General features: G+C 46.6%; 1 long non-coding RNA gene across 2 annotated transcripts in view; it reads right to left on the bottom strand.

Moving 5' to 3' along the window:
- Positions 1-1,324: 1,324 nt before the first annotated feature.
- The window catches only part of LOC119965626, a 34,946-nt gene continuing 13,027 nt past the window's right edge, over positions 1,325-23,243 (bottom strand). Inside the window, exon 3 of one of the 2 annotated variants that reach the window (XR_005460572.1) lies at positions 1,325-1,510. This is a non-coding gene — a long non-coding RNA (uncharacterized LOC119965626). Of the gene's footprint in view, positions 1,511-20,032; positions 20,131-23,243 lie in introns of those variants that run through there. The other variant, XR_005460573.1, reaches the window with a different exon arrangement.

Raw genomic sequence — 23,243 nt, 5'->3', positions numbered from 1 at the left:
GACAGGATGCCAGAGATCAAGGCCCTCACCCACCTGACCGGAGAGGACCGGCATCTTGCTTACAGTGATGGTGAGGTCAGTGTTGCACACCCATGCGAGGACCCTGCACCAGTTGATCATACTTACAGTGAGACTGCGTGTGCAATGTTATGTCCTGGAGTCTGTTGCCAAACGCTAATTATCTCCACTTTCTTTCATAGGCACCACAGCCAAGCACCCCGGGGATCCTGGGAGCCAGCCCCCCCCCCCCCCCCCCCCCCCCCCCCCCCCCGCCCCCTTCTAGCCACCTTGATACCTCAGATGGGATCTTGTGTGCACACTTGTGGAAGACGCGTCACAGCTCTCACCCACACCCTTCTACACCGCAGACCTAGGTGGGATCTAGAGCAGGCTCGCGGTCACAAATTGGTGAGCACAACACAGATTCATGTCCACAGCAGGCAGAGGCAGGGTCACACAAGGTCACTGGCACTCAGAAGACCACTGGAGGGCAGGATTCTGCTGAGTCCCAGTCTGATGATGGGCCTGTGGACTCAATCTTAACAAAGATGTTGGAACCGCAGTGACAGCTGCATTCCATAGGTGACAAAGTACAATGAAGGCGCCCATCTATGTTTGTCTCTGGTAATAATGCAGGCATGCCAGTGCACCAAGATTAACACCAGCAGGATGGTGGCTATCTTGGAGACCTTGGTCCAGGACATTGCATCTGTGCACTCTTATGCTTTAGGAATTGGCAGCATCCAGCAGTGGCTATACGAGAGGGCCGATGTACCTAGATCTCACTTCAGGTGCTCCTTCTCCTCAAGGAGTCAGCCAAGGGCCCTTGCACACCTGTAAGGACAAGAATCAGCGCTGGACACCCCCTGGGGTCATCCATGCAGGTGACTCCAGAAGTGTTCAGCTGATCACAGTCCCCTCAGCCTGAGATCCTATCAGCCCCAGCTCCAGAGGCTGGGGAGCATGTATCTGCCCCACCACAGAAAACGCAAAACAGGGTGGGCCATCCAAGTATCGACTCTCCAAAGGACCCCACCAAACAGGGCGTGCCTCACCTCTTGCCTGCACTTGTGGATAGAAGCTTGAGAGACCTTATAGAGGTCCCTAGTAATGCCCTGGAAAGAGCCACACACATAAACTTAAGAGCGACAGTAACTTTCAGAGCCACTGAAAAAGGATGTCCTCCTAGACCCGAAGCATCAGCTCATGGAGAATTTGAGAGATGTGAGCCACCATATCCCTGGACATGAGGAGACGTGGATAACACTGTTTCTCACTCATCAACGGAAAAGACATTAATCTTCTGAACACCTTCAATCTTGAGAGGTGCCTCTGCGTAGTGTTTCTATGGGTCTGGAGGCCCCCTGCTGCCCCTTGCTTATCTGGTTGAAGCTCCTCCTTTTGGCGAGTCTGGCACAGCCGTAGCACTCTTCTCCGCCTTTTCTCCTGCCTTCATGTGGTGATGCAGGCAACAGTAAATGCACCCTCCATCTTCCTGAAGGTTTCATCTCTGCAGGAACATAGAATGAAAGACATGATTGAGCATCAATGGTTCTCCTTCTATTGCTGACCCATGAGTGACTGTGGATACAATGTCTTGGTTACAGTCGGGACACCTATTAGCTGATATTATCCTGGCCACCAGAATGTCTGCTATCAGTGTTACAGTATGCTTCCGTCTAAGCTCCAATGCCATTTCAGTCGACAGACTGTCATGAGCTGGATTTGGCCAGCCGCTTGGAAATCCTGCATTTATTCGAGGCGATAAATTGTGCATTAAGTAGACTCTATAATTACATCCATTAGAATATACATGAGGGCACATGCTCTGTGAGGGAATGAGATTCTGTTAGAGAAGGTCTCGGAGTTCTCATCTTTGAACCTGGCAGCTGCAAGGTTCTGAGGTGGAGTTTACAAGAAGCTTCTCCTGTTTGTTCAGTTGCCCACATGTTTTTGGAGTCATTATCAAACAGGGAAATTACAATGAATGGTAAGACCCACATGTATCTTACGAGTTGGAACAATTAACTTCCACTCTGCAGAATAAGAGCTGCCCCGTTAAGGGGGCGGGGGGGCCTCTAAACAGTGTATAGTTGTATGATCTATAAAATCGGCCAGTTAGGCACTGGCTAGGCAGACCCAGTTGGGATTTACCGTGTGATGTATGTAATAGTTATTGTCAGTAAACTACGTTTCTTTGAACTACTCAGTGTGAACTCCTTCGTGACCTTTTAAAGGTTTGTGGATTTTGTGAATCCCGAACTTCCTTTTCATTATCATTTGTTTCAGCTGCTTAGATTCCACTTCTCAAATTCCTTTCTGAAAACTCTTTGCTTCTCTTTTATTTTTAGATACTCCTTAAAGCCTAGCTCTGACCAAGCCTTAGTTACTGGTCCTAAAACTAGCAGAAAACATAATCACTGATACCAAAAGCTTCTATCAGTATATAAAGTGGAAGGGAAGAGCTAAAGTAAATGTTGGCCCTTTAGAGTATGATACGGTGAGGTATTAATGGGGAACACAGAACTGGCAGGGGCACTGAACCAATATTTGCATCTTTCTTCACAGTAGAAGATAATAAAAAATGCATATTCAAAAACTACAGATAATGCAGAGGAACTTGGTGTAATAAACATCACTAGGGAGGCGGGATTGAATAAAATGATGGGATTAAAGGCAGATAAGTGTCCGAGACCTGATTGCCTGCACCCTAGAGTTTTAAAGGAGATGGCAGCAGAGATATGGATGCGTTGGTCATGATATTTCAGAATTCCCTGGATTCTGGAATTATTATCTAAATGGAAAGCAGATTCAAAATGCATCTAAGCAGAGGGATCTGGGTGTTTTTGTTCATGAATTGCAGAAAGCCAGTATGCAGGTACAGCATGTAATTAAAAAGGCAAATTAAATGTTACCGTTTATTGTAAAAGGACTGGAGTATAAAAGTAGAGAAGTGCTGTTGCAATTATATAGGGTGTTGGTGAGACTACACCTGGAGTATTGTGTCCAGTTTGGGTTTCCTTATTTGAGGAAGGCTATGGTGGAGGCGGTTCAGGGGAGGTTCACTAGACTGATTCCGGGGATGAAAGGGTTGACGTATGAGGAGAGATTAGCAGTTTGGTCTTATCCTAGCTGGAGTTTAGAAGGATGAGAGGAGACCTGATCGAGGTATATAAAATACTAAGAGGGATTGATAAAGTAAAAGTAGACCAAATGTTCCCCCTTGTAATGCAATCTAGAATGAGAGGTTATGGATATAGGTTAAGAGGCAGTAGATTTAGAATTATTTCACGCAGAGGGTGGTGAATTTGTTGAACTCGCTGCCCCATAGTGCAGTGGAACCTGAGTCATTAAATGGTTTCAAGAAGGAGATCGGTATATTTCTGATATTAAAAATGGGTTGAAGGGATATGGGGAACAGGGATCATGAAAAGAGCAACCATGGGGCGGCACGTGGCGCAGTGGTTAGCACTGGGACTATGGCACTGAGGACCTGGGTTCGAATCCCAGCCCTGGGTCACTGTCCATGTGGAGTTTCCACATTCTCCCCGTGTCTGTGTGGGTTTCACCCCCACATACCAAAGATGTGCAGGTAAGGTGGATTGGCCACGCTAAATTGCCCGTTAATTGGAAAAAAAAATAATTGGGTACTCTAAATTTATTTAAAAAAAAGATTAACCATGATTTGTTTGAATGGCGGAGCAGGCACGAAGGGCTGAATTGCATACCTCTGCTCCTAATTCCTATGTCCTATATTGCCTTTTGAAGATTTTAAATGTGAACTCAGTAAAAGCATTGACAAATCATGTTGACAGGCTGCACAGTATTTTCTTAAATCATGTCTGCTTTTCCTTCATAATACATGCAGCTCTGTCCTTCTTTGGGAATGTTTTTAATTCATGTCATAGAGGTGTGTACCAGGCATGTCAAACGTTTATGATTGGTTGGAAGAATTTCTGGTGACATTGTAAGACTCTAAGTTATAGTGATGAGTGGCTGGAACGTTTTACTAAGCGAATTAAATTAATCCTGAATATCATATTTTCTGGCCGATCTTAAGCCTGACAGTAACGTCCTTGCTGGCTACTTTTAGGGAAATATCGGGTTCTGCTTTTAATATCTCTGACTAAGAAATATACATGGAGCGATAAATACATCAACGTTTACAATTCTGTTTAAAATTGGAAAGTACTGTTTGGTAAAAGAGGAAGAAGCTGTAAATCTGTCTTTCATTTCTGGAATACAGCCTGGATTTGTGAGGCATCGTGGAGACTCTGTGGACCTTTAAAAACAGAAGGCAGGAGCTGGATCCGGAAGTTCCTCTGTAATTTTCACGAATAGGGGAAAGGGGACAGTGCAAATAGATCCCATTTTGCTGTAGCAGTGTGGGAGTTACAGATTTTTACAGTAGTCATAAATGATCATGAAGCGTGAATAAGGTCTGAATAATAGCCATGATATCAAAATTATTTAAATCACCAGCATTTAAGAAAAAGCCTGCCTGTGCCAGTGTGAGGTAAAAGAAACTTGTGCTGTGAAGTTACTAAAATGCCCAGCCTCAGTCTATGTCAGTGAAAGGTAAAAATAACTCAAGCTTTTTAACTCAATAACTCAAGTTATTTAAACACCGTCCATTATCTTTGTTTTAAAGAGGCTGCCTGTGTCAACGAGAGTTGAAAATAATCTGTCCTATTGGTTGCAATTGGTGTTTGCTGACATTACTAAATGGCTATAATTATGTCACTATTTGATTTCCGTAGCCTACAATTATCTTAATAGGGATCCTAAATCCATAGTTTGATTGGCAGCTGAAAGAACTTATTAAATGCTTAGCTGTTTTGATGTGCGATTATGAAAATAAATTTATTTTTATAAGGGATTGCATAATTGATGTTTCGGCAGGCTTTTATTAAAAGACTGGGCAGAATTCTCCTCTCCCGTGAAACATCGGGAATGCCGTTGTGAACTCGGCCGAGTTTCACGATGGCCTCGGAGGCCGCTCCTCTCACCTTATTCACCCCCACCCGGGGGGCTTGGAGCGGCCCTCCGTAACTCTTGGCCGCCGGGCCCTGACGCTTGCGTCAAGGCGGCGCGCCGAGAATGACGTGACCGTGCCGCCTAAGTGACGTCAGCCGCGCATGCGCAGGTTGGCCAGCTCCAACCCACGCATGCGCGGCTGACGTCACGATGGCTGACGGCTCAAACCCGCGCATACGCGGTTGCCATCTTCCCCTCCGTAGCCCCGCAAGACGTGGCGGCTTGATCCTGCGGGGCAGCGGAGGGGAAAGAGTGCATCCCTTTGAGACGCTGGCCCGACGGTCGGTGGGCACCGATCGCGGGCCAGTCCCCTCCCGAGCACAGCCGTGGTGCTCACTCCCCTCTCCGCCCCCCACAAGCTACAAACCAGCTTTTGGCGCCATGTTCACGACGGCAACGACCAGGTGTGGTTGCCGCCGTCATGAACCGGTCGCGAACGGCAGGCCGCTCGGCCCATCCGGGTTGAAGAATCGCTGGTCGCCGTGAAAAATGGCGAGCGCCGATTCTTCCGAGCGGGGGGGGTGGGAGAATTGCGGGGGGCGCCAGAGTGGCGTGTTGTGAGTCGCCCGGCCCTCCCGCGATTCTCCCACCCGGCGTGGGGAGCGGAGAATCGCGCCCTGCAACAGGTGTTTAGACCATTATATTTATTTCATCTCACCGTGGCCCTTGTGCACTGCCCATGGTGGACACTGGGCATGGAGGGTGGAAGGACAAATGATGGTCGATGGGTTGGCATGAGGGGCACTAAATTAGCATTGGTTTATAGGCACCCATGGGGTGTGAGTGAGGGCACGAGTTGACTTGGAGCATAGGAGGAGCCATTCTGGTGGGTGGCATGAGTAGGCATGGGGATTAGTTGGGGGAGAATGGAATTGATGGGGTGTCTTAAGTTAGGCGTACAGGGCTAATATTTAACAAAACAACTGGGATAATGTCCAGAGAACCAAAGTGGGCTTTTAAAAAGCCTGCCCCAGCACTCAACAATTCCGACATCCACCTCAAACCTGTGTCTGGGTGTAGTGGACCTGATGCTGTCCTGTAACACACACACCTCCCTCCAAACCCTGCTCCACTCAAAGCAAAAAAAACCCACACCCTTTGGGGCACTTAGTCCCAAGACGGGTGCACCAAGTCAAGAAATTTCCCAACTCGAGTTACCCACCATAGGGATAAAATTTGGCCATATATACCTCATCTCTGTGACTTCTGGGTTCTGAAGAAAATTCCTCTTTTTTTCAATAGTCCTCTCATTAATGTTATTGATAGTGAAAGTATGGCTTCATTAAAGCATTTTTGGAGCTACTCAAAAATAGCTATTTTATCCTCGTTGATTTCCGCTATTATTAGTGGGCAGCACGGTAGCACAAGTGGCTAGCACTGTGGCTTCACATCGGCAGAGTCCCAGATTCGATTCCCCGCTGGGTCACTGTCTGTGCGGAGTCTGCACGTTCTCCCTGTGTCTGCATGCGTTTCCTCCGGGTGCCCCGGTTTCCTCCCACAGTCCAAAGACATGCAGGTTAGTTCGATTGGCCATGCTAAATTGCCTTCAGTGTCCAAAAGGTTAGGAGGGGTTATTGGGTTACGGGGATAGGGTGGAAGTGAGGGCTTAAGTGGGTCGGTGCAGACTCGATGGGCCGAATGGCTTCCTTCTGCAAGAGATAAGCAATGTGTTGCAGCAGACAAAACAGAGTATCCATGTAGAAGACCAAACAGCTGGTTTCTCTGGGGAATGATGGAAGTGCCTTCTTTCTGATTCATGCAAAGATTTATTTAATTATACGTCTGTGCTCCATGAAAGGAATTTATTTAATTATGTCTCTACCTGTTGTGGGGAAAGGAAACACTAGGTTCAGGCTCGACCTTTAACTCCCCTCCACTGGTAAAATCCAATGTCAAGCTTACTGAGACCTCTTCAAATATGCAGATTAGGCCCCAATCACTGGAGCCTGACCTGCCTTTCCTAACCTGATGCCGAAGTGGAGGAGCAGTGATGCTGCCTGCAGTTCATGTTTTCTTAAATTCTCTTGGGTACAGAAATGAACTCACAAGGAAACTTTGGAACTCCCCTTCACTTGGCTTCCTCCCTCCTCGCCTCCCTCAACTGGGATTTCCTTCTTGCACAACCAACGTTGCACAACCCAGCACTAATTACCCACATCTACTTGTACTTTAAATATTATCTACGTTTTTATTACCTCTTCACTCGATGTGAGAGTCTTACTGGATCATCAACTGATTTTTATTCCATTCATTTTAAATCAGTAAAGTGTATTCAAGGCTTCTATTCTGATCCATCTTATTTTTTAATATTCACTACTATTGGATAATTTTGTGCACTTGGACCCTGAGCAGGAGCTGACCCTTACTTTCTCTAACACCCTGCTCATTGAGTTCCTGGATTCCATTATCTCCAACTGGCTTCATCGTGACCTTTTCTCTGTCCCCTCACCCAGCATTTCCTTTCATGCTGACTTGCCCCTGTCCTCCACGTCATCAAATTTAAAATCTACATTCTCAACTGCAAATCCATCTGCAGCCTCACCCTACCTTTCTATGCAACCCCCTCCTATCTTATGTCCTCTACCCATGTTCTCCAATCCTCTGTGGTCTTTTTTGTATTTCCATCTCCTTCTACTCCAATATTCATGGAAGAATCTTCAATCACCTTAGCCACACTAATTTGAATATCTCTTGTTAGGTCTTCCCTTAATCTAAACTTACTGCAGTGCAGTGATGAAGGTGTGCTGTGTTGTCAGACACCCTGGCTGGGATTCACCAATATCGCGGGCAAGTGTTGACGCCGGCATCAAAACCGGCGCGAGCGACGTCGGCGTTAACGGGCCTCCAGGCCCAGTTATTCTCTTCTACCTCGGGACCCAGAACGACGCCGGAGTGCTGTGCGCTGCTTCGATGCCAAAAGCCGGCCCTACACGGCTGGCGCGGGTCCGCGCATGCGCACCACAGCCATCTCCGCGCCGGCGCATGCGTGTGGTTGCCAACTCCGTGCCGGCCCCCGGGCAACATGGTGAAGCCCTAAAGGGGCCCGGCGGAACATAGGACCCCCCCCCCCCCGGAATGGGCGCGCCTGCCAATCGGTAGCCCCCAATTGTGGGCCTGGCCACCATGGTGGCCCCCCCCTCCCCGGAGTCGGATCCCCGTCCACCCCCACCAGGATGGCCCCCACAGACAGAACGTTGAGGTCCCGCTGGGCAGGACAATATGTAAACCGCGCCGGAGGGACTCGGTGGAACTCAGCGGGCACGTGGCACATCGTGCGCGGAGAATCGCCGCAGGCGCGATTGACGCCGATTCTCCGGTCGCTGGCGGGATTCTCGCACCACCCCGCCGATTCTCCGACCCGGTGCGGGCTCAGAGAATCCTACGGCCTACCTCTGTTCTAGCTGAAGCTCTATCTGCCTTCCCTACTCTATGTAACAGATACCGTGGCACTGATCAAAGAAGAGTAAGAGATTCCTCTTGATATATCCTGGCCAAAATGTATCTCACAGCCAGGCCTTCAAGAATAGATTGCCTGGTCATTTATCGCATTGCTATTCCGGAGATCTCACTGCCAAATAGTGAAAGAGAAATATATAGCAGCCATTTAAATGCAACATGAAGGGACAAAGAAAGAATTAGGCCAGCAAACAAAAAAACAGAAAAAACAGATTGAACAAGGTGGAGGTAGGGATTATGATCTAAAGTTGTTGAACTCAAGATTGAGTCCAGAAGGCTATGGAGTGCCAAAATGAAAGATGAAGTGCTATTCCTCGAACTTCATTGGAACACTATAGCAGACCATGGATAGAATGGTCAGAGTGGTAGCAAGGCGGACTAAATCAATGCCACCTCCTTCGCTCACCATGGACTGGGTGAAACCAAAACCAAATTTAATTGGTTTTGTGTTTCCAATTCCATCCTTATCTCACCAACTGTATAAAACATTGGTTGGGCCACAGCTGGAATATTGTGTGCAATTCTGGAATCCACATTATAGGTGAGATGTGATAGCACTGTAAAGGGGGCAGAGGAGATTTCCCAGCATGTTGCCTGGGCTGGAGAGTTTTAGTTATGAAAAGAGATTGGATAGACTGGAGTTATTTTGCTTGGAGCCATGGAGACTGATGGAGACACGATTGAGATATATAAAATTATGACAGGCATTGATAGAGTAGACGGAAAGAAACATTCAAATTTGCTGGAGGGATCAATTAAGGTAAGAGGCAGGAAGATTAGAGGGGATGTGGGAAAAAACATTTTCACCAAGAGGGTGGTGGGAATCTGGAACTCGCTGCCTGAAAGGGTGGTGGAGGCAGATACTATCATAACATTTAAGAAATATTTAGATGTGCACTTGAGATGCCAAGGTATACAAGGCTATGGGTCCAGTGCTGGAAAATGGGATTAGAATAGTTAGGTGGTTGTTTTTGGCCAGCATAGACATGATGGGCCAAAGGGTCTTTTCTGTGCTGTAGGACTCTATGAATCTTTGACTCACCTGGTCCACCTCTGACTCTTCCCTCCCACCATTTCTCTGTCTCTATTTCTGTAGATAGGCTATCAACTAGTGTTCAGTACAAACCCTTGGAATTGCACAGTCCTCATACCCTGCTTCTATAGGAACATGGTTCCATTCTTCCAGTCTCTCTCTCTCTCTCCGTTGCATCTGTTCTGCTGATGCAACCTTCCACACCAGCATTTCATATGAACATACAAATTAGGAGCAGAAGGAGGTTCCACCATTTCATGAGATCTGGTTGTAGCCTCAACTCTATTTTCCTGTCTCGTCCTTATAACCTTTGACACTCTTGTCAATCAAGAAACTATGTAAATCCGTCTTAAATATATTCAACGACCCTCTGAGAGAAACAAAAATCTCCTCACCTCCATCTTAAGTAAAAACCTCTTGTTTTTAAACTATATCCTCTAGTTCTAGTCTCTCACATAAAGGGAATCATCTTCTCAGCATCCACCCTGTCAATCCTCTTAAGGATCTTATATGTTTCAATGAGATCACCCCTCATTCTTCGCAAGTCCAATGGATACAGGCCCATCCTGTCAAATCTTTTTATTGAATTAATCTTCTCTGAACAGCTCCTAATGCAATTACATCCTTTCTTAAGTAAGGACAAACTGTACACAACACTCCAAATGGTCTTACTAATACCTTGTACAACTCTCGCAAACTTCGCTATTTTTATATTTTGTTCCCCTTGCAACATCCCATTTGCCTTCTTATTCATTTTCAATGGCAACATACTAACTTTTTGCAATTCATGTCCAAGAGCACCGAAATCCCTCTGTACTGAAGAGTCGTGCAATCTCTCTCCATTTAAATAACATATTGCTTTTCTATTCTCCAGTTAAAGTGGAAAAGTTCATAACTTTCTACTTTAGACTCAATTTTATCCATTCACTTAGCATATTTGTATCCCTTTGCAGACTCTTTATGTCCTCCTCAAAACCTACTTTCCAACCATCATAATGTCATCATCAAATTGAACAACCATCTTGATAAGTCTTTCTTTCTCTCAGGACGGCCCTCTAGCATTATCTAGATCAAACACTTCTGCTAACACTCCCTCCCCTCCCTCCCAGAAGCATGATAGGATTCCCCTCATTCTCACCTCTATCCCACCAGCCTCCGTATTCAGCTATCATACCACACCATTTTCAACAGCTCCATGTCATTTCATCACCAAACACATCTGGTTGGCCCTGCCCCCCACCTTTCTGCTTTCTGAATAGAGTCCGTGGTCCACTCCATCATCATCCCAACTTGTTTCTTTCTTTATTCCTTCATGCTGCATTCAGAAGGCTGCTAAGAAGCCATTCATGCCTCATCTGGACACTGCCTTTGCCCCTTTACTCTTTGGCTTTTGCATCATGAAATCTTTTGTTAGTTAATCTCTCCTGCTTTCCACGCTGTCACAGGCCTCCCCTTCGCTTCTTTCTGTCTCCTCTCCACTTCTAAGAGCTTAAACACTCTTATCTTTCTGTCTTTCTTCTGTTCTGATCAACCTAAACATCAATGCTGCTTCTCTCCACAGAAGCTGCCTGACCTCCAGCACTTTTGTTTCATTTTCTTTTTTCATTATTCAGGGCGTGATTCTCCAGCCTCGTTGCGCTCTGGCCTAAGCAAAACAAGGCCAGTGAATAGTGGGAGAGGCCGTAAATGAGAACTGCGGCAGGCACCAAACAGTTTGTAATGCAACCGGCCTGCTCCCATAGGCGAAACCGTAGCGTGGCGAGAAACCAATTATCACCAATTAAGCCCGATTTCCATATAATTAACGGGAGCCACCCGATATCCAGTGGCCTCCTATCATTCAGCGGCCTCCCCAGCAAGTGTTCATGCTGGCGCCGATTAGTACTCCTTTTGAAAAACGTGAACTTGGCGGAATTGCTTCTGCACAGACCCTAAGAGGTGAGTAGCCATCTTTGTTCACAGGCAAATTGGTGGAGTGGCAGATAGCGTTGACGATTGTCAGAGGATACAGCAGGACATAGATAGGTTGGAGACTTGACAGAGAAATGTCAAATGGAGTATAATCCGGGCAAATGTGAGGTAATGAATTTTGGTAGGTCTAACATGGGGGTAAATATACCGTAAATGGCAAAACTCTTAGGAATATATAAAGTCAGAGAGATCTGGATGTGCAGGTCCACAGATATTTGAAGGTGGCAACACAAGTGGACAAGGTAGTCGAGAAAGCATACGGAACGCTTGCCTTCATTGGATGGGGCATCGGGTATATAAACTGGCAAGTCATTCCAAAGTGCATGTTAGGTGGATTGAACATCTAAAATTGCCCTTAGTGTCCAAAAAAGGTTAGGAGAGGTTATTGGGTTACGGGGATAGGGTGGAAGTGAGTGCTTAAGTGGGTCGGTGCAGACTCGATGGGCCGAATGGCCTCCTTCTGTACTGTATGTTCTATGTTCTATGTCTATGTTCTATGCTACAGTCGTATAGAACCTTGGTAAGGCTGCACTTGGAATATTGCACACAATTCTGGTCGCCAGACTACCAGAAAGATGTGGAGGCTTTGGAGACGGTGCAGAGGAGGTTTACCAGCATGTTGCATGTTATAGAGGGTGTTAGCTATGCGGAGAGGCCGAATAGACTCAGACTGTTTTCACTGGAAAGACGGAGGTTGAGGGGTGACCTGATAGAGGTCTACAGGATTATGAGTGGCATGGATAGAGTAAATGGGCAGGCACTCTTTCCCAGAATGCGGGGGTCAGTCACCAGGAGACATAGGTTTAAGGTCCGTGGGCACAGTTTAGAGGAGTTGTGCGAGGCAGGTTTTTTACGCAGAGGATGGTGAATGCCTGGAATGCATAGCCAGGTGAGGTTGTGGAAGCAGATACATTAACAGTGTTCAAAAGGCATTTTGACAAACACATAGATAGGATGGGTATAGAGGGATACGGCACAAGGAAGTGCTGAGGGTTTTGGCAAATGTTGGTATCATAACCGGCCTCTGCCTGTGCATTGGAAGGCAATTGCAAACAGGGAATTGGCAATCGTGGTTCAGTGAGCACTTCACACATCCCACGTGGATTCCCATGGGTAGGCGGGCCATGTGGTATGTGGGCGTCATTGCCTCGCATCCCAATCACACATTGTTGCCTGGATACTGCCTGAACATTGCAGGAGGCATCACCACACAAGTAGCAGCCAACATCCAAACACCCAGGGGATGGGACAGATCATTTATTCACCGGAAAGTATGTCAGCACTTCCAACATGTCACAGAGTAAATGGCAGCTTCAACTTCCTTGATATTATATCCTCGAATTGGGCTCTTTCATCTTAAATATGGCCTATTTAAGATATAAATGTTTGAAAACAAGTACAATCTCAAAGAAGTTTAAGTGGAACATGATTTGCGCATCGTGCGCTCACTTCAATTGTGTTTGGTTTCAAATCCAATCAACTGACGACAGCTGAGCCACAAGTTGACACCACTTAATTTGCAGTCCTTGTCTTGCTTTAGACACCTATGCATGTAAAAACAGGTTGATTTTTAAAAAATGTATTCGTGCTACAATGTTAGCGCCATTGCAAAATTGGGTGTTGCCCAATTTCCGAAAGGAATAGCGCGAGATTCTCTTACCATTTGAGTTTGGCATCACAGATAATGGAAGTCGAGATCAAAGCAAGTCTACAAAGTGCTCCCGCGGTGGGGAGAAGGTGGTTGCAATATCCAGAGTACTCGTGGTTGGGGCGGGCAAGTGATCAGAAAATGTACCTTGAGTTGGTTTCAATGTTGAGGGAGCAAGGATTCTAAGCATTTCCTTTTGTAAGTAAGTGCCTGGAGAAGCTAAGTCGGCACATGTGTGTTACTTGTATGCATGTTGCTTTCTCCTTGACCAGTAGGCTGTGAGGTATAAATTAGGTAGTGCCTCGCCAGAATCTAGCTAATAATCCAGCTACTGGTTTTAGACCAGTAGTAATTTGCAATACAAATGCATCATGTAGATTTATTTCAAATAAAATATTTCACAAAACTGCAAATGTTTTAGTCCATTACCCAGGGGATGGGACACATCTTTGGGGGCATGGCCGGGGGGATGAGGGGGGGGGGGGGGGGGGGGGGGATGAGTGAGTGCCACGGGGAGGAGGAGATGCATGAAGAGATGGGCCAAGGGTTCGGAGGTCCTCCCACATTGTGGAAGAAAGTGACAGAGGAGTCATACTGGTTATACGCAAGGGTGTTTATTATGTTTAACAATTCCCCACTCCCCCGATGGTGCCACCCCTCCCCCCTCCAGCCCACCCTTACCCCTACCTACCACTCCCCCCTTTCTCGGTGGCCTTAATGATCCTCGATGGGCTTTACCTTCTTAGTTCTACTGTTACACCTAGGTGTGTCCGCAGGATGCATATCTGAGGTGAAGGCAACCAGCTGCTCACCACGTCTCATGGCTTCAATGCCCCTGACGGGCATTCTCTGGGGGCTCTGGGCCCGGAAGGCCCTGACTCACTTGTCGGCGGCACATGCACAGCCCTGTTCTGGTGCTGGCTGTGAGACGCAGCGTCATCAAAGGGGTAAATCTCCTGGGAGCTGGTGGCACCTGTCGCCATTCCATGGGACAGATCCAGATTGGCACTCAGCGCCCCCTCTTACTGCGTAGTGCCCATAGGGCCCTGGGGTTCACCTTGGGATGGAGGGGAAGCTGGTTCGAGCCCCGGCGGCCACTACACCATCTGGCTCTGCCAGCCCTGCCAGTTCCCCATGGCCTGTACCATCGTGTCAACGCCCTCAGGGAATTTTCCGCACCTTTAGGGGCTAGGCCCGCGTCAGAGTGGTTGGCGCCGCGCTGACTGGCGCCAAAACTGGCACCAACGGCCTTTGACGCCCGCCGGCCGGCGTCGGGGCTGGCTGAAAGGCCTTTGCCGGTTCGCGTATGCGCCGGTGCATCAGCGGCCGCTGACGTCACCACCGGCGCATGCGCGGTAGGGGAGTCTCTTCCGCCTCCGCCATGGTGGAGGCCGTGGCGGCGGCAGAAGAAAAAGAGTGACCCCACAGCACTGGCCCGCTTGCCGACCGGTGGGCCCCGATCGCGGGCCAGGCCATGGTGGGGGCACCCTCAGGACCCCGTGGGCCCGCTCGCGCCACCAATCCTTCCGGCACCAGAGGTGCTCCAATTCCCGTCGGCGGGAGAGGCCTGTCAGCGGCGGGACTTCGGCCCATCACGGGCTGGAAAATCGCCGCGGGGGGCATGCCGATCAGCGCAGCGTGATTCCCGCTCCCGCCGATTCTCGGGTGGCGGGATTTACGCCCACCCCGGGCGATTCCCCGACCCTGCGGGGGGGTCGGAGAATTCCGTCCCTGCTATGGACATGCTGGAGTATCACTGACATCTCCTCTGCATGTCCTGGCCAAACCCAATGATCTCCATCAGCTCAGGGAAAACCTCTTCCACAGGCTCCGCGTCAGGCTGCGACCAGCTGGGTCTTGGGATCCAGTAGACCTCCGACTGCTGTGTTGCCTGGGGGTTCCTGCCTCCAGCTGATGTGCAGCTGTGTGGTGCTCACCAGAAGCCTGACCACTAACATTTCCCACCGAGGTGCATGTGTCTGCAGTGATGGAGGGCGGGGATGACAGCTGTGACACCTCAATCGTGTCTTCCTCGGAGCTCCCCTCTGTGCTGATCTCCTGGGAGGCTGGAGAGGGTGTCATCCGGGATGGGCCAGCGGTGTCGGCTAGAGGACCTGCGGGAGAATGGACATGTGGTCGGTGGGAGGGATGGGGAAATCAGTAAGGCAATGACAACTCACATTTGACAGGTCCTTCGGATGGAGCCCGGTGGTTCCTCACCTTTGTGGTGTCCGCCTGCCTCCACGTTGGTGACTGCTCTGTCCTCGGCCACCCCAGTCACCTCCAGTGCCCATTCCTCAAAGGAGGTGAGGATTTGTATGTCCAGCACCTCACTGCCAGTCTGGGCCCTCTCTTGACGGTTGTGGGAGAACTTTTCCTGAGGAGACACAGAGAGCGCATTGCAAACCACACGCGCGGTTCGCAGTGGTGGGAGGGGAGGTGTGAAGGAAGGGTTAGGAGGGTTGAAGAGAGAGGGGCGGTGGAGGGAGAGTTAGGGGTCGCATGAAGAATTGGGGGGTGGATGCTCGCATGGGAGTGGAAAGGTATTGGGGCGGGGGAGGTGGGGTTTGGTGTCTACTCACTTGTGCTGCCCAGTGCAGGTCGTTGACCTTCTTCCGGCACTGGAGGCCAGTCCTCCTGGTCACACCCTCGGCGCTCACAGGCACCGCCACCTCGGCTCAGGCAGCACTGGCTGCCCTGTGACTGACCCTCTGGGACCCTCGAGTGAACAGAACATCTCTCCTAGCTTCCAGGCCCCTCCAGGGGCCTGGCCAGATCTGCATCCATGAATCTCGGGACTGGTCTCTTGGGCACCATCGTTGCGAGCTGGCTGGGGCTGGTTGTGCAAGTGCTGTTTATGTGCTTGTTAGCGGGGGGCTGGCGAGCGTGGTGCCAGTGAGCCTTCATTTGTGGCGAAAAGTCTGTGGGGCCTCATTAAGTGGAGCAATTAACATTGAATAGTGTTGCGGGGCTCGCTGGGCCGAGCGCGGGGAAGCTTGCGGCAGTTCTCACTTGCTACAACACTCAGAAATCTTTCCAGAAAATCCAGCCCCTGACTACGATTCTCCGTTCCTTCACGCTGGCGGGATTCTCCATTCCCGCTGCAGCCAATGGAGATTTGGCTGACCGCAGAATTCACCGTCCCCGCTGGCAGCGGTAGTGAGGTGGACTCACAATGGAGAATCCCGCACTTAGTTTCTTAATACAAATCCTTGTTGTCTCGCTTAGTTCAACATTGAAGTACCTTACAACATTTTCCATTCTGTACATCAAAGGTGTTATCTATGCGCATGCTGTTTCAATATGAACTTAATGTCAGATTTTGAAATGGAAGCAAGGAAACTAAACCGCAAAACATCAGCTGATTCAATATTACATCTGCTGAAAGTAGTCAGTGACTTGGCAGAACACATTTTAACCTTTATCACTGAAATTAATCGGTCTTCAGCTGCCAAAAGCTGAGCAGCCAAAACTTAAGACGGTTTCTGAGAAATTAGCATGTTTTTCAGCATATTATTTTGATAATAAGAATCTGAAAAAAAGCTAACTGGGGAACTGAATAAATCCTCCTACTGTCAAACCACCTATGTGGCATAGACTTGTAACATCAACAGATGTCACTGTAGATGAGAAAAGATACTTTAGTCTTCTCCACTGTGTAAAGGAAATTCAGGGCTAATTTCATAATGACTGTGCTGCAGTATAAATATGACATTTGTCGAGCCTCATTACTTTCTATTTGAGTATGTGACATTAATAAATTGGTGTCATCCCAGTATCCATGACATTTCAAACCTTCATTTCTGCCAGGGGATATTATTCAACAATCTCCCCCCGCCCCCATCAATTATCAAAGAGGGGAATTGTTGTTTACTGTTTTGCTTGGGGCAAATCACCGGTTCATTGTTCTGCATTTAGTAAGGCGAAAGGTTGAATTCTGTATTTTGCAGTAACCGTTTATCTCCATGTTTAAAAATGAACATCGATGATTTTTAAAATTTATACAAGAAATAGGGTTGCCGACTGTGATTAAATGTAGCCCGGGAGATTTCATCACATGACTTGCCTTCCACGCTCCAACCCATTAGTTGGCCTGCACATCCTGTGACGTACTGCTTTTCTGCATCAATTGGACAGCAACATTTTATGACGCTTGACTGTCAGCCAAACAGCTGTTTCCCCCCCCCCCCCCCCCCCCCACCCCCCCATTTTTCACTATTTCTATATCTGGTAAAGAGAAGTGTTCTGAGAAAATGGCAGAAAAATAGGGCTTGATTCTTCCGCTCCGCCCGCCGCAAGATCGCTAAGGGCTGGACATGGCCCATGTAAAGGTCCATTGACATCGGGCACAAATGTCCGCTCGCCAGGTGGGGGTGGCCAGAGAATCCCACCCATAATCTTTTTTAATCACCCAAAGATTTTTTTCCAGAGTTGTGCACAACAGTGTCCTGGAGATTGGCCTTCAATTCCTGGAGACTCCAAGCCAATCCTGGAGAGTTGGCAATACTAACAAGAACTGTATTGGTCTTACCTGTGATTCAATTTGATACAGTCTGTCAGCTTGAGGTAGGATATCACTTGCATGGTTAGTTTCTGCAAAGGGTGTAACCAAAACATTCATTGCTATTTTTTTTCATTTTATGCTCTTATAAATAGTGTCGGCAGCAAGTATAAACCATTCCAAACAATTTAAATATAACCATATGCAAAAGTTGAGATAAAACTTAAAAGCATAGTTGCTTTATTTGTTTGGCTTTTTGTGGTAAGAACTAATTGGAGCTTTCTTGGAAAAGGTACAGTATCACTGATTTTTATCATTGCTTAATTCATTTAAATGAACTACTACCAATGCCAATTCTTGAAATATATGATGATACAGTATACTTAAGGTAACATATGACCCACTGTACTGAAGGAAGATTATTTAGGTTTGTATGGTTGCCAAGTGATTTTACTGAACAATGAAAAGGAAAAGAAATCACTACAAAAATGGCTTGGATGTTATTAAGAAACAAGAAATATTCTACAGGCACCAAAGCATACTTGTAATTGGAAACATATGCTTTACAAATCCCTTATATCTCTTCCTGTTGGTTTATAGAAACCTGCCATTCATGGAATTGGATGACAATTTAAATCATAATGTTGTAAAAGAGTATCGACAGTGAAGCTGCCACAAGTTATTTACTGCACCTCCAATTATAGCAGGCTTTTTTTTTAAAATATAATTTTTATTGGAATTTTTTACAGAAAATATAAAACATGACAAACAATGAAATGCAACAAAATAACCCATAATAACTGTGACAATTATAGCAGGCTCTTAACTGTTAATTCTGATGGTATCAGTAACTCGCATTTGTAGTATTTATCATGAAGAAACAGCCGAAAGCAGTCCACATACAGGCTTAGGAACAACTGATACTAAACGAGAAGGAAAAAATTAGTAGAGGAGACCAGGAGCAGAGTCGGACTTCCAAAGAAACAGAGCTTGCCGAGACGCAGGGCCCTGAGGGGGGAGGGGAGGGGGGTACTGGTGGGCAGCCAGTGTATGTGGGCACTGTTTTGTTATGCTCTTGACGTAGCATAAGCTGCTTCCTTGATGTGCACTCTGACAATGGAAAGTTCAGACTTGGAGATAGCTTTAACATGTTTATTTAAACTGTTAACAATTCTCTTACTTGGATTTGACTCTCCCGTTAATCCTGCTATAGCTACTCAGACTGATGAACCAGTCTGCTACAATCCAGGGGTGGGTGTGATGTGTTTCAAATCAACCCTGTGTACACACTGAGTGTCTCCACTGGAAAGAGGAAGATCATGTGTGCTGTGTCCTTTTATATGGGTTGGTGTAATGTCCCGTGGTGGTGTCACCTCTATGTGTATCGTGAATGCCCATTGGTTGTGTCCTATTTTACTGACCTATTGGTTGAATGTCTGTGGTTCATGTCTCTGGTGCTCCCTCTAGTGTCTAGCTAGTCTACATGTATTTACATTAACCCCTTGTGTATTTAGAGTGATGCATATCACCACAGGCACCAATCCAAGTCTAATCAGTCTAATCCAAGCCAAATCAGCAGCCTATCAGCCAGCAATGCAGAGCGACATCAGACTCTGATTGGTCGAGTCTCCTTAGAGCAGGAAAATATCGGTGAATGTTGAGGTGATTAGGAGGGAAAAATGCAGCAGTCAAGGCGAAGCTCTCCTGTGTTTCCTTAATTAGCTTTTCTGCGAATTGCCAAAAAAATTCACGAGTTGGGAAGTGGTGGGCCAGCCAGCTAATTGGGACTCGGAAGCAAGTCTTTGTCGAGGGGAGCAGGGGCGACCTGACCCCGAGGCCAGGGCTCAGGAGGGCTGGGCAGGCCATAGCCGGAGAATGGGGATTAAAAACATTTCAGCCACGATTGAATGGAGGTGCGGACTCGATGGAATGTGTGGCCTAGTTCTGCTCCCATGTCTTATGGGCTTATACTATGTCAGAGGGGTTGTGGAATCAAATTGCGAATTGTACAATCAAAGGAAATGTTTTTTACATTGTCAATGTACTTGTAGCACAAACTCATTGTAGATTAAATGTTAAATTCATTTTTAAAAAATTGTCAACTGGATTTCCTCAAAACCTTTTCAACGCTAAAATGCTGCACGGTTTACAGACTTCTCTCACAAGGATAGAAAAATGGATAAAACTGTCAGATCATTTATTCACCGAAAAGTATGTCAGCACTTCCAACATGTCACAGAGTAAATGGCAGCTTCAACTTCCTTGATATTATATCCTCGAATTGGGCTCTTTCATCTTAAATATGGCCTATTTAAGATATAAATGTTTGAAAACAAGTACAATCTCAAAGAAGTTTAAGTGGAACATGATTTGCCCATCGTGCGCTCACTTCAATTGTGTTTGGTTTCAAATCCAATCAACTGACGACAGCTGAGCCACAAGTTGACACCACTTCATTTGCAGTCCTTGTCTTGCTTTAGACACCTATGCATGTAAAAACAGGTTGATTTTTAAAAAATGTATTCGTGCTACAATGTTAGCGCCATTGCAAAATTGGGTGTTGCCCAATTTCCGAAAGGAATAGCGCGAGATTCTCTTACCATTTGAGTTTGGCATCACAGATAATGGAAGTCGAGATCAAAGCAAGTCTACAAAGTGCTCCCGCGGTGGGGAGAAGGTGGTTGCAATATCCAGAGTACTCGTGGTTGGGGTGGGCAAGTGATCAGAAAATGTACCTTGAGTTGGTTTCAATGTTGAGGGAGCAAGGATTCTAAGCATTTCCTTTTGTAAGTAAGTGCCTGGAGAAGCTAAGTCGGCACATGTGTGTTACCTTGTATGCATGTTGCTTTCTCCTTGACCAGTAGGCTGTGAGGTATAAATTAGGTAGTGCCTCGCCAGAATCTAGCTAATAATCCAGCTACTGGTTTTAGACCAGTAGTAATTTGCAATACAAATGCATCATGTAGATTTATTTCAAATAAAATATTTCACAAAACTGCAAATGTTTTAGTTCATTACTGGAAGTAGGTCATGTCAAATGTGTTAAACTGCTGTTTATTTCAAGGAGAAACAGAAACTGTTCACCCACATTACAATGTATATTTGTTTCAGAGTAACTTCATATTTTCCCAGAAGCCCTTCTTTAATGAAAACCGAAAACCGATATTATCTTGTTATGTTTAATCTAATTCTAATCGATCACATCTTGGAAATAACTGATCCAGACCAACATGTAACTAAAAATGTCAGCAAATACATCAAAGGGTGTGGACTGCAATCTTTACTGAAATTCACTCTAATATACTCCAGCTGCTGATCTACCAATGTCTAATGCATTGCGCCCAAAAGGCAGCGCAGCGGGGCCGGTAGATGCCGGGAGGTCCCTCTTCCGGGATCTATGTGGCTCACCACGCCTCGTGTAATCTAACGCAATCTCGCAGGACGTGGTGATCTGAATGATGGGACAAAGGGGCTGGTTTAGTATTGGGCTAAATCGCTGCCTTTTAAAGCAGACCTAAGGCAGGCCAGCAGCATGGTTCAATTCCCGTACCAGCCTCCCGAACAGGCGCCAGAATGTGGCGACTAGGGGCTTTTCACAGTAACTTCATTTGAAGCCTACTTGTGACATTAAGCGATTTTCATTTTCATTTCATTTTCAAAGGTAAAGAGAGAAATACATGGAAAGCCATAAGAAGGAGGGGAAATGTGTTGGGGAAACTGCTCAAAAAGGTGTCCTGAAAACTGCTATCCCACTTTCTCCTGGCTAATGAATAACACCCAAAACAATTACTATTTCTGTGATCAAAAGGAAAAGCTGAAGGAACAAGCAGGGGAATACACCACCTACTGGAAAGGAAATACTGACCGCGACTCTCATGTCCATGGAGTTTTGCCGTCCAGTGTCCCCATCACCTCAGCTGCAACCAATATGTCACCATGATCAGCGCTCATGCACTGACCCTTGATTCCGATTAAGAGTTTAAGGAAAAGTTCTATTCTGAGCATGATGCTGTCCTCACTGACATCCCAAATGAAGAAAAAATCTCATCCATTTGGGGATTTTAATGCCAGGGTTGGCTGTGATTCCAATGTCTGAAGCATAACCATTCAGAAAATCTGGATGGAAAAAGCCAATGTAAAAAGTATCTTCCAGCTGACAAAGTGTGCTCAATGTGGCCTTGTCTTTTCTGCCAGAAGGACAAATATAAAGCCACATAGAGGCATCCTTGAACAAAGCATTGGACCTCCTGGATCTCATTGTTTGGAACAAAGATTTAAAGTGATGTCTTTATCACATGATCCATGTGGGATCTGAAGCCTGCTGGAGAGATCATTGACATGTTCGATAGGTGATGAGCATCTACGCAGCTGTAAGCCATCACAAGGCCCAAAACTCCAAAAGATGAAGATCAATGTCTCAGCCCTAAAACAGCCTGATGGAAGAGAGGAACTCCAAGCAATACATCTAACAACCACACTGGAAAAGTTTTACACATCCAAAGGCTGGATCATCATGTGACTACACGATGATGCAGTCACGTGGGGTGTCATAGGGATGGAGCTGGGTAGGATTACACTGTACCTCAGACAGAATAGGTGTGTTAAGGAGAGCTCATATGTTCAGTTAATATGTTAGTTGAAAGTTCCCTGAGCAATCGTTGATTTAATGGACCAGGCAGAAGTGCTAGGTGTCAGTAAATGCTCCAAATGCACATTTTTATGCTAAGACCTTTAGAGCGTCCATGTAGGCCTGAATTGATTTGAACGCTTTCTGATAAGTAGATAAGTAAAAATAACTAAGATCAGTGAGTTACAGTGACAGCTGTAATCTGTGCTACATTGTGAAAGTGTGGAATTGACCAGTCAAAAAGGAGAAATATTCATCACACATTCAGATAATCTCAACCAATGAAAGTTAAAAGTCAAAATTGACGCAAGAGCAAAGTGCAATGTCTATCCAGAAACAAACTGCAGGAATTAGACCTAGAGGCACCACTGAGTCCCAACCAGGAGTCCAACCTCATGGTTTACAGTGGACAGACAATCACCATCGAGGGCATGGCCGCACTTCACTGCGTACAAAGAAACTTCAACTTTCACATTGTGGCCCCAAATCTCAAGAACTACTGGGACCTCAGATTGCATCTCGTTCGGGGTCATTCAACTTGGCCCAGAGGTCCACTTCGGTGCATGCAACTTCAAGCCCTGGAGATGACAAGGTACAGTGACATTTTGACTGTCAGGCAATCGGCAAGCTACCAGTTATATACCATATGCGATTAGATGACTCAGTCACACCAACAATATGTACGTTAAGAAGGATACAGATTGCGATGATTCTAAATTGAATGACAGAAATGGTTGTAATTACATCAGTGGAAGAGGCCACAGAATAGATTTTGGAAATGTTAGCCGGGGTGAAAAAAAGATGGTACAATCAGGATACGCATCGACCCTGGTACATTTAAATAAACACTACGTAGGCCACAGCACCCCATGAAGACAGTAGATCAGGCCATATCAGATATGCCACAAATATTTAGTGTGTTGGATGTGGAATGGATTTGGCAAATCCCACTGGATCTGGCATCTTTAAG

The sequence above is a fragment of the Scyliorhinus canicula genome, chromosome 5 (genome assembly GCF_902713615.1).
Source record: "Scyliorhinus canicula chromosome 5, sScyCan1.1, whole genome shotgun sequence".
Classification (NCBI taxonomy): Eukaryota; Metazoa; Chordata; class Chondrichthyes; order Carcharhiniformes; family Scyliorhinidae; genus Scyliorhinus; species Scyliorhinus canicula.
The sequence above is the reverse complement of the archived record's forward strand: the minus strand, read 5'-3'. Positions and strand labels throughout refer to the sequence as shown.